Source organism: Centrocercus urophasianus, unplaced genomic scaffold (assembly GCF_019232065.1).
Source record: "Centrocercus urophasianus isolate 14NV4802_14NV808 unplaced genomic scaffold, USGS_Curo_1.0 seq_2, whole genome shotgun sequence".
In the NCBI taxonomy this organism is placed as follows: Eukaryota; Metazoa; Chordata; class Aves; order Galliformes; family Phasianidae; genus Centrocercus; species Centrocercus urophasianus.
Genome location: NW_024884755.1, coordinates 17026907 through 17044564, shown reverse-complemented (window position 1 = coordinate 17044564; position 17658 = coordinate 17026907). Strand labels below are relative to the sequence as shown.

The window sequence follows — 17658 nt, the reverse complement described above, 5'->3', positions numbered from 1 at the left end:
AGGGAAGGGAAGGGAAGGGAAGGGAAGGGAAGGGAAGGGAAGGGAAGGGAAGGGAAGGGAAGGGAAGGGAAGGGAAGGGAAGGGAAGGGAAGGGAAGGGAAGGGAAGGGAAGGGAAGGATCCTGGTGTCACTCAGGGCCTGGAGCAGTGGCTGGGACGAGCCCCGGGAACCACGAGCTCTGGTTTGTGCCCACCCTGGGGAAACAGGACGCTGGTGGCACTGCATGTGGTCCTCTAAGGACCGCGGCAGTGGCTGGGGGAAGCTCCACAGCGGCAGTGGTCTGTTTGCAGCCTGCTCTATCCGTGCTCTAACTGCACTTAGCAGCGAGTTTACTCCAGACTGAGTCTGCGTGAGTGTGTATGAGAGGGCTGAGGATTGGCTGCGGCAGGCGGAGGGCTCGCTGAAAGGCTCGTTAAGGAAGCACTACTGACCACGCAATCCAATTACATAATGCTTCAAAAAATAACTGTGCTGGGAGCCTTGCCTGGGCAGCGTGTTTCGGCAACAGAAAGAGGTATCAGATATCCACCTCCCAACCCAAGGCCGATAGGATATTTGTGCCACAATCTGACACTGCGCTTCAGCTGCAAACTGCTCGAAAGAGGAAACTTACTTCCAGGGGAAATGTCTGCTGTTCCCTTTCAAGGCAGTGCTGCACCCTGCAGACTGACGTTATTTGAGTCCTTGTAAAATTACCACTAATCTCTGCACTTGGAATGCCGTGCATTTTATGGGTCCTTGCTATGACGGCAGCTTTGTTTTGTGGGGTAAAGGAAAGTGCTGAGCTGGCACCTGGCTGTCAGCAGTAGCTGTGACCGCTCTCCCAGCTCAACTCTTGCAGCGTCTCCCTGCTGCTCCAGAAAGGGCACACATAGGGAGGATTAATGGCACCATCCTGTCACACCTGGAAAATGCCTGAAGAAGCACTCCATCCAGCCTGGAAGCACACAGCCCCGTCCTGGACAGCCACGAGAGCGCTGCGCTGCCACTGGAGCTGCAGGAGCAGTGCTCCAGGCCCTTCCCGTGGCTCAGCTCATGCACTGTGCTTGGTGAGCAGCGACTGACAGAACCCTGTCTCCAAGCAGCGCTGTAGTTCTTACTGCAGTTACTAATTTTTACTGTTACTAATTCTATTTTTATTCTTACTGATTTTTATTTTTACTAATTCATTTGCAGTTACTAACTGCCAGGCTGCTCTGAGAGGCAACAGAGTAAAGGCACATTTCTAGTGAATGAGGAAAGAGGCAACTAAGAATATTCCTGCACTTACAGAGCTTCTATACCTGAACTTTGGTTGTTCAATTGCATGATGTAAGTGAGCCTCTATGCACACCATAAGCCCCCAGAATAATCTGTTCCCAGCTCAGGGCACAGCGGGGCTCTGTGCACCCCACTCAGTGCCCCGTGCTTTCACAGGTCCACAGCCTCCTCCAGGCCCTGAAAGAAGCAGGGACACAGCCGTCTGGGGGAACAACTGCCTGCAGGCCAGCAGCCTCTGCCTGCGCTGTCAGTGCCATCTTGATGGCTAAACTGCGCTTTACAACAGATCTCAGCATGATCTCTGCCCCTGCATTTGGCACTTCTGCCCCTCACACCCTCACAGCCAGCTCCAAGTTGGGAGAGCTGCCCATGAGAACAACCATGGCAAGGAAAGGGTGGAGGCCACGCTCCAGCTCAGCGGCGCTCCATCAGCTGCCTTCCTCCCAGCTATTTCGAGACTGTTTACCTGGCAGGCGCACATGACCGGCCCTGAAGGAAGCGCTGACATCACCCCGTGCTGTGCCCACACTGCCTGCAGCTCAACCCCTCCTGCACAGCCCGGGGCTGCGCCCTCTGTGCAGGCCGGGGTCAGCTGGGCACTGCTCCCCATGGGCATGCTGTGCCCGGCCTGGCAACACCACTTGGCACTGCCAGGTCCTCCACTTGGGCAGGACTTGGACCACCCTGAACCCACACTGACAGCCGGCTGAAATGCTGCGATGGCGGGCAGAGAATGCAGCTTTCAAACACCAACACACCATTCATCTGCTGCAACGGCCTTAAAAGCATCACTGCTTTTCCTTTCAGCTCCAGCAGCTCTACAAAACCCTTCCCACACTGACGCCAGGCCTGCACACCAGCAGCCCCGTGCAGCCATGCCATGCTCGCCATCACCTCCCCACACAGCACGGCCACATCGCCCCTTTCGGAGCACAGCCACACTGCCTGCCGCAGGTGCTGAGCCCTGCCAGGGCTGCTGGTCGTGGCAGCCGGGCTCTGGCCTCAAGCTGCTCTGTGGAAGCTTTCTCGGTGCATTTGGGCACGCGGCCAAAGTATGCAGCTTGAAGGAAATGTTTAATAAAGACGCAGGAGCCTCAAACTGTTTATTTTTCCTTGCAGAAAGGTGGAGGGATGATGTCCCTGGAAACCAACTCCTGAGGCAGGCAGAGGCCAGAGCGGCTGTGGAGCCTGTGGGACCACTCCCCTCACAGCTCCGGCCTGTGGGGTCATAAACAGTGGGGGAAAAGGCAGCCTGTTAGGAACTCTATTAAGTCTCCATTAGTTAGGTGTGAACTCATTATCCTAATACACTCAGAGGCAGGATTCCACCGGCAGGACATTAGCAGTCTAATAAGCACGTTTGGTGCTGGGAGGGACGCACCTCGATGTCTGCAGCACATGTGCAGCCCTCACAGCACTCCAGCACTCCTCTGCGTGCACTGTCCGACCGCGCGCAGCACAGCCCCGACCCCACACACTCCTCAGCCTCTTCCTCCCTGCAAACCAACAGCATGCTGTCCCTCATATCTGCTCAGCTTAGAGACTGCGCAGAGAGGTAAGGGCACACCAGGTGGCCACGATGTGGGATGGGAGGAACAGAAAATGGCTGTGGGCGACCACAGGGACTGGGGACAGAAGATGTATAGCCATCGCTGTTAGGAATTTGAGGTGTTTAACCAAAAAGAAAGAGATAACCGTGGCACGAGCGTGCCATGGCCTGCCTGCTCATCTGCCTTCTCCTAGGAGTGATCTTTCACTTGTGTCTGCGTGGGCATTTTCTGCTCTCTGTGACGGGAACTGCCTTCCATTGCCTGCACATTGTGAGGAAGTTACAGCCATCGAAATAACGAGCTTATAGGAAATCGATTAATTAATAATAGATAGGATGCAGGAGCAGGGCTTGAACTGATTGCTGAGTTAGCATAGTAAAAACCTGACCATATGTAGGAAATGGGCGTACTTCTGCAGGGCGCTGTGAGCTCTCTGGGAAGGGCTGAGCTCTGCAGCTGCATGATGCAGGCTGGCTGCCAGCACTTCTGGAAGCCTCTCATCTGTTAGCATCGTTTTCATCAACATACTCGTAAGCCGGTGTACAGCAATGGTCTCATTGTATTTAAATCTGCAAGGTTTTGTACCTGAAGATACAAAAGCACAGCATTTTGCCTGCTGGAGATTCCGAAAGAGGAATCTGAAGCTCATGGCCATTACAGGAAGCCTTCCACCGCTCTCTCTCTTGGTACCCAATGGCCGCGTCCTTCTGCCAAAGCCCTGCTCAGAGCCCACAGAAGACAGAGCCTGCACTATCCTCTCTGTACACTTAAGCACACCTCAAGGCTGCACACAAGCGTGGTCCCCATGCAACTCTTCCCAAATCTACTTTTGAAGCCCATTTGTTCCTAAACAGGGCCAAACTTATACTATTCCCTGAAAAAAACTGTCCAAGATCACAGAAGTATAATTTCAAAAATTATTTCAGGAGGAAGCATGATCTTGTTTCACAGAACTTTGCCCAAAAAAAGTATGAAATTAATGGTATTAGATGCCTAAAAATACTCTTGAGGCTCTGGGACTTGGAAGAAAGGCCTGGCTGCTATTCCTAGCTGCGCCACAGACTCTCTGTCTGCTCTGAAGGACCGGCACAGCAGTAACATGGGGCATGCTAAAAGTGCCCTGAGACAAAGACATAATGAGGACGGTCTCTCCTCCACTTTTTGTCCCATTTGCCCAGCCTGCAGAATGGGAATCATACTGATTTGACTTGAGGAAGCAGAGCATGTATGATGCTTCAGTAAATTCTCCTCACGCACACATAACACCCACATGGAGTACCATGAAACCATAGAGATTCACAGTGGTCTCTGATCATTCTCACTTGCTCTTCTCTCCCTTTCCTACTTCCATGGAATTAACTCAAAAGAATCTACTGCTCAGTACCTACTGCTGAGCGGCAACTACAGTTAGTAGGAAGGATTTCAAAGTCCAGCATCCTGCAACATTCAGGATTAGAAGTGTACCTTCAGCCCATGGGGCAGGACAGCAGTGCATCCCCCAATGGGATGCTACAGTTGCTTTTAACTCTGGAAAATTTTGACATATCCGTATTTTTTTCCATTATGTTTTATCCAAGAAAACCATTTTGTCATTTCAAGATGGTTTTAGGAGTATCTCCTCTCACATTGTTTTACTGTTCTCCTGTAAACCAGGGTACCTGTTTCTATGTGAAATGCAATGCAAAAACAGATTAAAAAAAACATCTGTGAAAGTTTCAACAACTTACAGTTGTAGGACACGCAATGATACAGCAGGAGTTCATTATCAAACATCTGAGCTGAACTTACTGCTGGCTTTTGTGCTTACAAAAAAGGGACATCCCAAAGCTTATTTGACAGGATCTCATATCCCTGTAATCCCCTATGTGTTTCAGCCCTGAAATAACTTTTGGCATAGTCATTTAAATTGCAAAATAGAAGATTTGAAATAGCACACTTCAGTGACAAATGGTAAAGTTCATGCCCCAGAGTCGCTCCTTCAGACTGATGGGTTTGTAATCTCACCCTGTCTCTCGAAAGTCTTTAGATCAAAGGCTAATGGCTACTTTGGTACAGGGAGGGGGAAGATGAGGAAGAAAGATGGCAGGGGCAATGGTGGGGCAAAATACGGCGGAAGTTCTGAAAAGATCCCAGATCCTGCAAGTCTTTTTTCATCAGTAACAGCGCTCCAAGATAAATAAAAAGGCAACAAAAATCTCCGCTCATTCCGCAGAAGGAAGACATTGATGTTTCTATGTGGGACTCTGTCTGATGAAATGAAGTATTTAAATGACTTCTATTTACATAGTATTTTGAGAAATAATGCTAATTTGCAGAATTGGCATCTGGGGTACAAGTATACATACCCTGGGAGAGCACTTACGGAGCCTTTGTGAAGCTAAGTAATAAACACTTTGTCTTCACCACACTATTTATGGGTTGCTTGGGGGCATCCTGCTCTCTCTCTTTCTGCCCCTACCTGGGCATAAAATTATTGTAGAACTAGGCTTTAATAAGGCCAACAGTAAATCTGAATGACCACACATGCACAGCTATTCCCACTTCCCTGATCTCCAGCATTAATTATAAAGTGGAACTGTTTATACAAGTACATACCGCTTTCCTGACTTCTTTCTTGTTTATGTCTAAACCTTTATGGACATAAAACTTTGGAATTTGCTTTTGGAATAAAAGTGCAATTGAAACTGCAGTAACTGTGCTAGAAAACAACTTTGCTATTGCTGCCTCGATTCTGTGGTTTGCTTCTCCCCTGGAATCTCTCCTGCTCAGCAGTGTTGTTTCAGGTCACCTCCTCGCTGTCCTGTCTGGACGGCTCATTAGAAACTTGAGCTCTGGATGGCTCAAAGCAAATGCTCCAGTTTTTCCTCCTGTCTCCTCTGCTTTTCTCTTTACTCTGCACCACTTCTCAGCCCGCTATGAGCTCCCTTGTAGGCTGGCCAGGGGGTGATTTGCAGCGCTCCCTCATGCCTCTGCTGTAAAGCTGTGGTTAAATTCGTCACTCCTTCTACAATGTATTAAAATGGCAGTCTCTTTGTTCCTCTAGATTAGAACACTTGTCTGCGCCCTCAGACACTCTCTCTCTCACTCAGAACTTTCCTAAGAGAAACATTTTTCTTCTACACTAACTTATTACACAAACAAGAGACTTCCATCTGATGGCATACACATGTGTGGATACCAAACTGAAGTAACTCATGCTCCATAAGCGCTGAATTATTCCTTGTCACCCTGGCCTGACCGCTTGTTTAGCTGGGCTGTCAGATTATAAATTAATATGTTTGCTGTTTGGGGCTGAGAACTCTTTTTTTTTCCTATTTGTTCACCAGAACAGATTCCGTATACCCTGGGCGCCATACAAAAATAATAAATAATTATAGTACATAGGTAAGGTATTATTCTTGTCTTTCTTTCCCTTTGTTTTATCCCCTCCATCCTTTGCCCTTCCTCTGATCAATTCATCTTCCATTTATTTTCTATTTCTGTCTGCAGGTTTTACTCTATTATGTATTACTCTGATATTCCAGCCATGCCACGTGCTTCAAAAGTAAAAGTACAGAGGATTTACCAAGTGAAGACAGGGAATCAGCAAAAAACTCCAGGGGATAAGAAGAAACAATTTCTGTAAAGAAATTAAGAAAGGAATTGAGGTCCTACCTGATGTCGCCTCGTATGCTGAGCTGGATGCCTCGTAACTTCTGTCACATTTCTGTCACTCTTCACATACAGCATAGAAGCACGGAGACTTCATAGCCAGCACAACCACACAGACCTCTTCACGTAGGCAAGTCCTGGTGAATCAGGGTTTGACCCAGTCTCTCTGACAGGTTAGAACAGCTTTTAATTCTGGTGGGCCATGTCGCAATTGGCATGAATCAACTCTCTCTTCATTTCAGTGTCCAGCCAGTGGGAGCTGCACAGGCTTTGCATTAAGTCCGTTCAAATTCCTTTCCTCCTCAGCGAGGTATTCCTACCTAGAAAAAGAAGAATCAAAAATAAGACTGTGTTTGGCCTCTTACAGCCTCAAAATCTCCCAGGGTGTTTGTGCATTCCACTTTTGAGGGCACACTTCTGACCCCAGGTTTAACATCTAACCCCCCAGAAGCGCCTTTATAATAATGATGAATAATTAATCAAGGTAATACGTTGTGTTTTAAAAGTCACAGTATCTTAGCTAATAAAAAAAATGAAACACTTATTTACTTTTCTCCTTCTTAAAAAAACAAGCAAATAAGTATTTATGGAAAAGCAAAACATCACAGCCTCACACCACTACAGGAAGGGAGCTGTACCGCAGGCCGTCCCCCGCCTGCCCCCGCCAGCAGAACACCTTGCTGACCCAGCGCCCCTCCACAGCACTGCCCTGCCTGTGTCTGCTGCAGCTCCAGACCAGCTCTAGAAAAGCTCCTTGAATTCTGGCACATGCACTGCTCAGGTGCAGGCTGGGCTCTCATCTTTCTTCCTTTTCCCCTCACGGCAAACACTATGATGTAACCAAAACACAACTGGATACAACTCTAATTAGAATTTGCAAACATTAATCAGACGTTTTGCCAAGAAAGCTGGTCCCAAGGATTCAGGGGAAAACAAGCCATGTATTCTTTCTGTGGATTTCCTCGCACCCCTGAGCTCTGTGCAACAAACAGGGCCGTTCAGAGCTCAGGGATCAGCTTGGTTGTCACAGGCAGGACTCAGAGCCACGGGGCCGAGCGCCCAGCCCTGCCAGTGCTGGAGCACTGCCACCCCAGGCAGCTCCCAGGGGGCTCGGGGCAGCGGCGGCGGGACATGTCCTGCTCCCAGCACCCTGCCCCTGACCTTCCTATTCCACATGGCTGTTCGTTAGTGATGGGCAGTGCTAGCAGATGGCGAAGTTTGAGCCGGGCTAATTAAACATACTGAGCTAATAACCTTCCATTTTGGGACCGGTATAATTCATAATTCAATGTATTGCTGCTGAGACATTAACCTTTCAACAGCTGGCACGGTGCCCACCGCAGCCTTAGTGCTGACCATCTTTCAGGAAAATGAGTATTATTGTTAAAACAGGTCTAAATCATTCACAGCTTCAGCTTCTGTGTCAAACTGTACATGAAAATAAGTAGTAGGCTGGGTAATTTATTTACCTTTTGGTGGTTATTCTTATGATTTCATATCATATTCTGTGATTAATAAACATTGGCCAAGTGCCATTTTGTTGTCACTTTACCTTTCCATACTGCAGTGGTTATTCTGACTTTCATCTTTAACAGGTTCAAGACTGATGCAGGATTGTTTGGCACAGGCACAAACACTCATTTCAAGGAGGAAGACTTACTGTAACCTAACTCCACAGCATTCAGCACAATTATTGTGACTACCAACCTGCCACAGTTCTGCATTTTGCTGTAACAAGTGCATCTCTGTAAATACTCAGATTAAAACACTTAATAAAAACAATGCACACAGTATATGCAGCTATATGAACAGGTTCTGGCTCAAAATACTGGATAGAAATACTGGATACTGGAAAGAAAGGTAGAAAGTTGAAATCTCAGCAGCCCCTTGTTGGGAACACGACAGACTGAGAGCACCCTTAGCTGTGACTGCTGGGGCCTGGCTGACTGACCATGTCACGTGAAAACAAAACAGAACACTCAGCCTAACCGTCTACATTATAGCTGGCAGTAACATCTATATGGCCGTAGGAAAATCTAGCAATATAAACCTGGCCTTTCTCCAGGCTCCACTCAGCAGGCGACACGGCAGCCCAGCCCTCACTTTCCCCAGGAGCTGACCAACAAAAGCTGAGGTTTTTATCCATAGGGTGAAACGTCAACACCTGTTTGCCAAGTCTGTCTGCTGTTTATGCAGAGCCAGAAGAGGACAGGGCTCTACAGCTGGAATTTCATCTCATTTTTAGCCAGACTTTGATTGCTCATAGGAATGTAACAGTTTGCCACCTCTTATTCCAACATCCACTCTGAATTAGAACAGCAGCTCAGTCTGTGGATTTCCTATGCTTTTGCTATGCTGTGCTCTGAGCTCTGCGTAGATACAGAAGCAGAAGCCGGGCTGCTCACACGCACTGGGATCTGAGAACAGAGTTGTGCTACTCAACTCACAGTCTGTGCTGGAGCAACAAGCACAGCTCTTTGTGAACCCACAGCTGGAGGTTTCACATTTTATTCTATTGCGATTCAGAGATTCCAGACTGAACAAAAAGTATTAACACAACCCGTGTTGTTGATGATGATGCAGATAGATATGTAACCTTGATTACATGAATGGTGCATAACTTGATGTCTGCTGGAGTCTGCGCAGGCCTTGGAGGAGTCATGACAAGAGTGTTCTACCTCTCAGTCCAGGTCCCACAGGGTCTCTGACCACCACAGCTGGCAACAGAACCCACCCCTCACAGCCCCTTACAGAACTATGTGAAAAGTGAACGTTCTTCTGCATGCCTCCTTTATACTGTACAGACGCAGCATCAGTCACAAAAAATATCTGTTTATAAGGAGACAGCAGACAGCCTCTCACTCCTGTGAGTGCTAACCTGTCCCTGTTGCTCCATACCCACAACACTGGCAGCCCTGCCCTGAGCCACTGCACCCGCTTTGTGTTTTGAGAAGCGTGGCTGAACCACAGAACCGGACCAAAATCCCTTCAGCTCCTCGCTCCACTGGCAGCATAACGTCCCTGCATTTCACTCCCTCTACTGGCTCCATTTTATACACTGATGATTTGCAAGACCTTAAATGTGTGTAAGCCTGGGACACCTCTGTGTCCAGCTCAGCCGTGGCAGCCTGCTCAGTGCTCCTCCGCATCAGTGCTGTGGCCACAGGGATGGAGCACGCCCTGCTTCCCCTGAGTGCTGGGACATGGGGCACCGCCTGCTCCCAAGCTGAGCTGAGCTCTGGGCCGGCTCTGCTGTCCCAAAAGGGAGCGGGGTTTCACCTCAACAGCTCTGTAATGACTGGCTGCAGAAACACTTGGGTACATACATGTAGAGTCATGACCTGTCATGTGAATGCTGCCCAGGTCTGTTCGCTTTGTCTATCTTCCAGAGAAAAACACGGTATATTAAAATATGTGCCCTGGGCGCCACGCTGCAGGAGTGTCCCACTGCACTGTCACCAGCACTGCCCGCAGCACGGCACAGCCAGTGGAGGGCCATGCTTCTCGGCGGAGCAGTTACACAGGAATCCCACTCAATCCTTACGGCAGCATCGCTCCTGCTTCTCTTTAGTATCACTCAGTACTATTTTTACTTCTGCAGCGATGACTGCACAGCAGAAGGACTCTCATTTTGAGCTGCTCAGGAGAGCACTGTGGGACACGTGCACTGTGCCGCGGAGCACAGGCCCTGCCGCTGCCTGCACCGGCTCCCACACGGCCTGGGCCGCGCTTCCGCCATGAGCTGGGAACCTCCTGAGGCTGCCGAGGCTTCAGAACCCGCAAACAATCCTTGAGAGCATGCAGTTTTTTTCTCCCTGGCTCCCTGCATGGGAATAGCATTTGCTTTCCTGCTGTAGTTCCTGTTGAAAAGGAAATTCATGGCAGCTCTCTTCTGTACCTATATTCTGTGAAGGGAAATGGCTTTCATAGGTAGTATTTGAAACAGAAAAGAAGAAGGAAAGAAACAAATCAACTTTAACTCTGTAACGCCTTCTAGAAATACACTTACTTTTCAAAGAATACCAATGCAGAGGCCTGCAGAGCTGGGTGCTTTGCCGGGCAGTCAGAAATATCAGCCTTCTTAGGCAATAATCCCTGGCGCATCCAAGCCAGAGCTGTATTCTTGAGCAAGCTCTTGCCTTCCAGTAGCCATGTGATTTTTTGTGGCAAGAATTACTCAATGTAGCTCCTCTCTGAAACGTCCTATCCAAAACATTCAAAAACAAGCTTCAAACTGAGCATCTCCACCTTCTGCCAATACTACTTAGGCCAATATTATTGACACTTTACAAGTGGGAGAAATGAGGTCTTTTTTTTTAGGGGAGGCAAAAGCTGCCAGTACGCTGGCACCTCACATCTTCAGTGACTGCCCACCACCAGAGAGAGCACCAAACAAACCAACGTCAAAGCAAAAGCTACCTTCTGCACCATGGTTCTATGCAACTTGAAAGTTCAGGTTTCTAATTGCTCTCTTGAGGCCTTATTACTTGTTGATGAGGTCCTTTTGGGAACAGCATCAAACCTATAATAATAAACACTCATTTCACTGGAAAGTTTGTAACAGCCATGCAGCTCTGCGTCTGCAAACCGGTGCTGTGATGGCATCCCAGAGCAGCCTGCTGCTGTTCCACTGACGCGTCTGCTCTGCAGCCTGATTAAGGGTTGCGTGTTTCACCTTTGGCAAGGCCCTCGCTTTTCTGCATGTTCCGCTCTGCTTTCCAAGCCCACACAAAAAGGGACTCTCGTCCAGGGTTTGTCTCACGGAGCAGAAGTTGCGTGTGCACCATGTGTGCAGGCAGAGCTGCGGTTGGGCCCACGCACTGCAGCCACCTGACGGCTCTCCAGCTTCAGGGTGGGCTCCTCTCCCCAATGGCTGGTGGAGACCCAGCGAACATTTTTTGAGGCAAAAAACAGCCTCAGTGTAGATGGATCACTTCATAGTCGACATTTACATTTGCTGAGCAGAACATGTCAGCACCGCTGCCTCTCCCAGGCTGCAGCTCTCTGCTGAGGCTCCTACAGAATGTTTGCTGGTTCCTGAACCATGGCCAGCCTGAGGCCAGAGGCTGTGGTGTCCCCCCGGGGCCGCTCCCTGCCCATGGCATCCTGTTCCCATTGCCAATCAGCACTTGCCTCCTTAATTTTCAGAAACACAAGGTTCTCCTAACTAATTAGTCTGAAGTGTAATTTTGTGTATAGGTATTTTGAAAGCATTTGGAAATAAATGCAGCCCACCATTTTATGGGCTGAGTTTCAGAAGAAGCGGGGAGATGCCGAGGTCCGGCAGTCTCAGGCGGCAGACGCTGTCAGGTCTCCGATCTTGGCCAGCCTTTGCAGCAGGGCACCAGGTCTCCTTGAAGACCTCCATAATGAATCGGCCCGGAGCGAAGCCGGTGTTTATCTCGGCCCTGCCGCGGGGGATGGCTACCTGTTGGAAGGGCTGCGGTCGATGCGGACGAGGGCAGCCGTGCGTGAGCTGTTACACAGGGCTTGGTATCGATCAGAGCTAACGGCTGCCGATAGGAACGTGGGGCGGGCTGACAGCCGAAGAGAGGGAAGGAGGAAACGGCCTTAGCTGGTGGCAGCCGTACAGAGGAAAGCCGATAAAAAGTCAATTCCACTTAACAGAATGGCTGCTAACTAAATATTTTGGGGCTGGAGCTCAGCTTCCCAGACAGTGTCTGTGTGCCAGAACTGAGACATCAGGTGAGCGCAGTGCAGGATAAAGGATGCGGTGACAGCACGGCCTGCCAGCGCAACAGAGAACGCCGCCTCCTGGGGAGAAGACTGGGGGTATCTCACCTCCCTGCAACCAAGGAGGCATGGAGCTCCCAGCCCCTTCCAGCTGAGACACATCTTGCAACAGCCTGATTCCCCCAGAGCCCATTTCCATACCAGGAGCAGATTAAGGAGCCTGCCACAGCCACCTTCTGCCTTCCTCAGCCTCAGTGCTGCTTTGGGCTCCGCTACATTGTATGGCCATATCTTGTAAGACAGCACAAAGCAATGGAGAGCTGTTTTTCCTGGGCCCAACATTCAACATTTAGACAGCATTTCAGGCCAACTTTTAGGCTGGCTCAGTGCTCAAGGCACCTAATATCAAGCAATTCTCCAACAGTTTGATTAATAGTGTCACAGTCATAGCTTCAGTTCAGGTTCAACCTTTTTAATGTTTCATTATTTTACAAAGTAATAAATCAGGACAGCAGGAAAAGACAGATGTAGGAATGTCCCTGCCTATCCATCTCCTCACGAAGACAATGGGTCAGAGGATAATTGTTTCCAGGGTTGGGGTAGCTGATATTAGAAAGCCCGCAAAGAAGGAGTTTGTAACAGAGCTGGCTATAAAGGAGGGAAAAAGGAAGCTGGAAGGTGTCGGCGTGTCCTGCAGGGCTGGGCTGCGGGTATGGGAAGGAGCCAGTGGGGGCTCCCAGGAGCTGAGCAGGACAAGAAGTCCCATGGCAGAATGCAGGAAGGGCGGCTGCGCCAACACTGCCCACGTCCTGGAGCAGAGCGGGATGCCATGCACCTCTTCCACAGATCCCACCCAACCAGAGCCAGAGCAGCCGAGCCAGGATCACCACATAGCTCCCTGCTGAGCTCAGTACTGTGATGATGGAATTAAGGAACAACGCATCCTAAAGGAAAAAAAGCCAAGTTGTGCACATTTGTGCAGATTCTGAAGAGTGGAAAGCAGAACTCACAGTTGAGACTGTGGAAAGTAATGTGGATGATGCAGAATGGAATAAAATATTGACATGTTTTTGTGAGACTAAAAAGTTATAGAGTGAATCACAGAAGGGCTTGCGTTGGAGAGGACCTCAAGGATCATCAGGCTCCAGCCCCTGCCACAGGCAGGGTTAAAAATATAGGAGAAATCCGATTTGTGATGAAGGAGACGGGAAGAGCACAGGAATATGCAGTGAAACAGGAAGGATAAGACTGAAAGTGGTGAATGTCAAGCTTGCTTTGTTAGAAGGAGGAATGGAGAAAGAATAAGAGATCTGAATGAATACGGTGGAAAAATAAAAGGCTACAAAGTTCGTTACGGCACTGTGTTTTATAGGGGATGAAACGTGTGACAACAAAAAGAAGCGGCTGCAGGAATGTGAGTAAGAGGAGATGGCATCTTGGAAAGGATTTTTTGAGTTTAAACAGAGAATAATCATTCAAAAATGGTGAACAGTGAGGAATCTGTAGGGAGGGTGGCATTCTGGTTTGGTCATATTAAATTGAAAGCTTCACAGAAAAGTAACAAAAATCCAATGAATGCACTTTGCTTTTCTTATTAACTGATTCGTTAAGTGCAGTGCAAATTCTGGGATGGCACACACAGATGAAAAGAAATTCATGTGCAGCACTGTGAGAACAAGCCAGACAGATGTTTGGAATTTTGGCCCCACTTTGCTTCTTACATCACAGAGCAAAGTAACTGTTATATAGAACAAACATTTTGCCACTTTGCAATTTACTTCAATTTAAATTTGCTTTTAAATTCCAGTTAGCTCAGTGAAGGGACCTGACAGCCCCAGTGCAGAGGCATCTACAAATTATCTGCTATTATAACTTAACCACTGTTAAAAGAGGTGTTAAGTCCTGATTATCAAAACGGTCCTTAGAACGCACGTACCGCGCTCTGGACAAACAGACACTTCATACAGTGAAGAAATCAGTTCTGTATTTCCATATGTTTTCCTGCAAAATATATGCAGTTCAAAACTGGACTGAAATCCACACATTAGAGCTAAAGCCTACTTTATTCTGCTTGCTTATCAAGACGCATCTCTATAGGATGTTATATTGTTATGTTTTAAAGCTGGCACAGTACAGGAAAAACTAATGAAATCCATTAGACTTACAGTACAAAAGAGGAGAGATTTCTAAGAAATACTGCACAAAAAGCACAGATTAAAAAAATGGAAGCAGCAGAGAACAGCAACTATGTGCCACAAAAGACAAATACAAAAAGCTCTGCTCTCTCTTACAAGACACCCACAGTCCTCCATCTGTCATCTCAGCCCTTCCTCTCCCAACTGTTCTTAAATTAAATGAATGCTTCTAATGGGAGATTTTCTCATGAAAGCTTATGAGAATTCATCCAAAGACAAATTAAAACAATGCTGAAGCAATCATGCAATCCACCTCTCTAACAAGTTACCTGGCTTCCATGTTTGCATTCAGAGGAGGGGAAAAAAAAGCAACAATACACACCCAAATAAGGAAAAAAACATGTAAAGAGCAAATCTTCCACAGGCTGCTCCCTGTCACCCTGCTTACAGTTGTGCAGCTGACACTGAAGGTTATACTGCATATGAGCCCACTGTACATCTGATGGGACGACTTCACTCTTTGCGGGCCTTGCAGTTTGAACATTCATAAAGGGAGAACTGGCATTAAAACAACGTATTATTTTCTCTTTGTGTAAATAAAACTAGTTCATGCTACTGAGTCCAAAGTGCTTTCAAATCTACTTCCCTACTCTTCAGTGATCATTCCAGTTGCTTTTAGCATCTTATCTAAGTTGAATAATAAGCTGAGACTAACATTTTCACTTTTGTTTCTTGTTAGCTTAATTTTGGTGTCGCTGTGCAGTATTATAATGTTCTGTGTTGGGCTGAATGCATTTAATACCCACCAGCTGCATTCCAGATAGCCACAGTAGCAAAACTGTAATGAAATATTTCTATCAAAACCAGGTATAAAAGAGCACAGTTGCAAAGGAAATGTATCTTAAATTTGGACATAATCATCTGACAGCACCTCTTTAGTAACAGGTCTTCGTTTCCTCTACATTTCACCGTTTTGCTGTCTGAATTCCCAGCAGGTAGGTTCATACCACATGGGTTATTTTCCTAGCTAATAGTCACTCTAAATTTAGGTCTAGCAGCACAAAGAACTCAGAAGACAGACTGTCTCTGCCCCCGCAGCTCTCAGCTCAGCCAAGGCCGAGGCTGGCAGCTGCTGGCTGATGGACACGCGGCCGGGGCTCCGCAGCGGGCGGCCATCGGGCCCACGGCAGCACGGTGAGCGGCTCTCAGGCCAGCACAGCACTCCGCAGTGACCTCGCCGCCAGCCGGCCCTAAGTGGCCGCTGCAGTCACCTCCGCTCCAGCCCTCTATTTCACTACCTTTATTTTGCTTTTCCTGCTCCCTCTCAGCACCTGATTGCAATGCTCAGCCGAATTAAGAGTCTCCTTGGACTTCCTTCACTGTTCAGTTTAATCTCTTCTACTCCTTTCTTGTTCATTCACTCTTTGCATGATTTCTGCACTCACCATCTTCATTACCAAAGTCACTCGGACCTTAAGAGTTCATCCTGAAAGGTAACAAAGATCCTCCCCAGGCTCTCCTGCCCCTGTTCCTTTCTGCATGTGCTCTTTAGCAGTTCCTTCTGCTGCAGTTCCTCGCTGTTGTACTTAACCACCATGAGTGACAGAAATCCAATGCTGACCACTTCATTATCCGCCGACCTTGTCCCCCGGCCTCCTGCCCCTCCATCTCTCCTGGGCAGCCCGCCCTACGTCACCAGGCCTTGTTAAAGGTCAGGACCCCAAACCATCAGAATCGGTCGTGTTGTTTTACTGTATCACCAGAGAAATCAGGCCTGTCGGATCTCATTAAGCCCTATTTGTGGGTGGAACACCACTCCTGGAGCGGGATGAGCTGCTACCTTTGAAACGCAATCTTCACCAGATCAGATCAGTACAGCACAGGGATTATATTCCACCAGTCAATCTCTCATAATCACTCCCACTCTTATTGGCACGGCTACCGCTGTCCCTGCATGAGAAAGGAAATCCTCTTAAACAAATACTCTCCGCAGGAATAAGGCTTCCCCTCACATCAGGGCCGGGGCTCTCGCAGGACAGGTGCCTGCAGGGGCTGCGTGAAGGCTGACGGCGGGCTGGGCGCCACGCGCTGCGACTCCCTGCAGCCAAGCACGGAGCTGTGTCACACAGCACAGCACAGCACTGATGATGGAAACGCGTTAAGCGGTCCTCTCAACGCTCCTGTGAAATAAAGCAGGAACCATCACCGCCGCTCCGCAGCAGGGAAGTGACGCGACTTCCTGAGTGTGACTGAGCAAACGGACGCCCGCGCTGACATGGTGATCGTTCCCAGCCTTAGAAGGACCCTTTAAATCACAACTATTAGTGTCTTATCTGACACAAATGTAGCAGGGAGAGAACTGTCCTCTCCAGGCTTATCCACAGTGCTAAGGCAGGAATGATGGTAACGTAGGCGGTGCCCTAAGGAATCTCCTGGGAACACTGTTAGGCGCAGAGATGCTAAGTTAGGTGGTAAATAACACTGCGCTTCCTACATCAACTGCCTGTTCCAGAGTGGCTACATGTTGCAGAAGGCGAAAAATGATACAAACTTACATGGATTCTGAAGACACTCAGAAATCTGTGTCCTATATGAGAGTAAATCAGAAAATAAACGGAGAAAAGAAACCAGCAAAACCCTTAAGAGCAGCATTTAGAACCAGGTCATGTCTGGTCAGGGCAAAGCAACCTCTGCACAATAGAACAGGATGAGGAAAGGCAGCATATTCAGTTCCCGAACTGTACATGCTTCAATTATTTAAGTGACTTGTAATGGCTGCCTCCTCTACCACGCTGTGGGACCACATCTATATCCTACAATGCATCTGTAAAATTACAGCTTTCTTAGCCTGAAAACTACCTTGTGAGCTGGTGGTTCTCCTGCTCAGGAAGGGTTAGCCACGGCCAGCTGACACCAGTGCTGCTAAAACCAACGGAATACAGATGGGAAAGGAACAATGATTTGAGGAAGGAGAGGCTAGACTTCTCTGGTCTGAGGAACTATACGGGAGCCAAGCCTCAAGATGAGATCTGGATGAGTTTTTATGTCATCTTACTTAGTTTTTGGTATTCAATATAATGTCCAGAAAGATGAACTTAGATGTTGCCCAGTGAGTGAATTACTTTTGTACAGACATTGTCCACACGTGGGGCATGAAGAAATCCTCCTAGACAGAAAAATGAGAAAGATCTTGGCAGGTTTAACAGAGAGACCTCAACACACAGCATGTAGCTTCAGTATAATTTATTCAGAGTCCCGTGAGAAGTAGTAACTGCACAGAACAGCACAGAGGTCAACAAGGAGATACACTGCGACCTCGAAAACCTGAGGGTAGGGCCCAAACCACAATGAAACACTACACCGACTTT

General features: G+C 48.1%; 1 protein-coding gene across 1 annotated transcript in view; it reads right to left on the bottom strand.

The window, feature by feature from the left end:
- Window positions 1-17658, bottom strand: part of ZFHX3 (zinc finger homeobox 3) — a 504841-nt gene that overhangs the window by 145771 nt on the left and 341412 nt on the right. Inside the window, exon 6 of the mRNA XM_042821262.1 lies at window positions 6465-6781. The gene's annotated coding sequence lies outside the window, so the exon portion shown is untranslated. The remainder of the gene's footprint in view (window positions 1-6464; window positions 6782-17658) is intronic.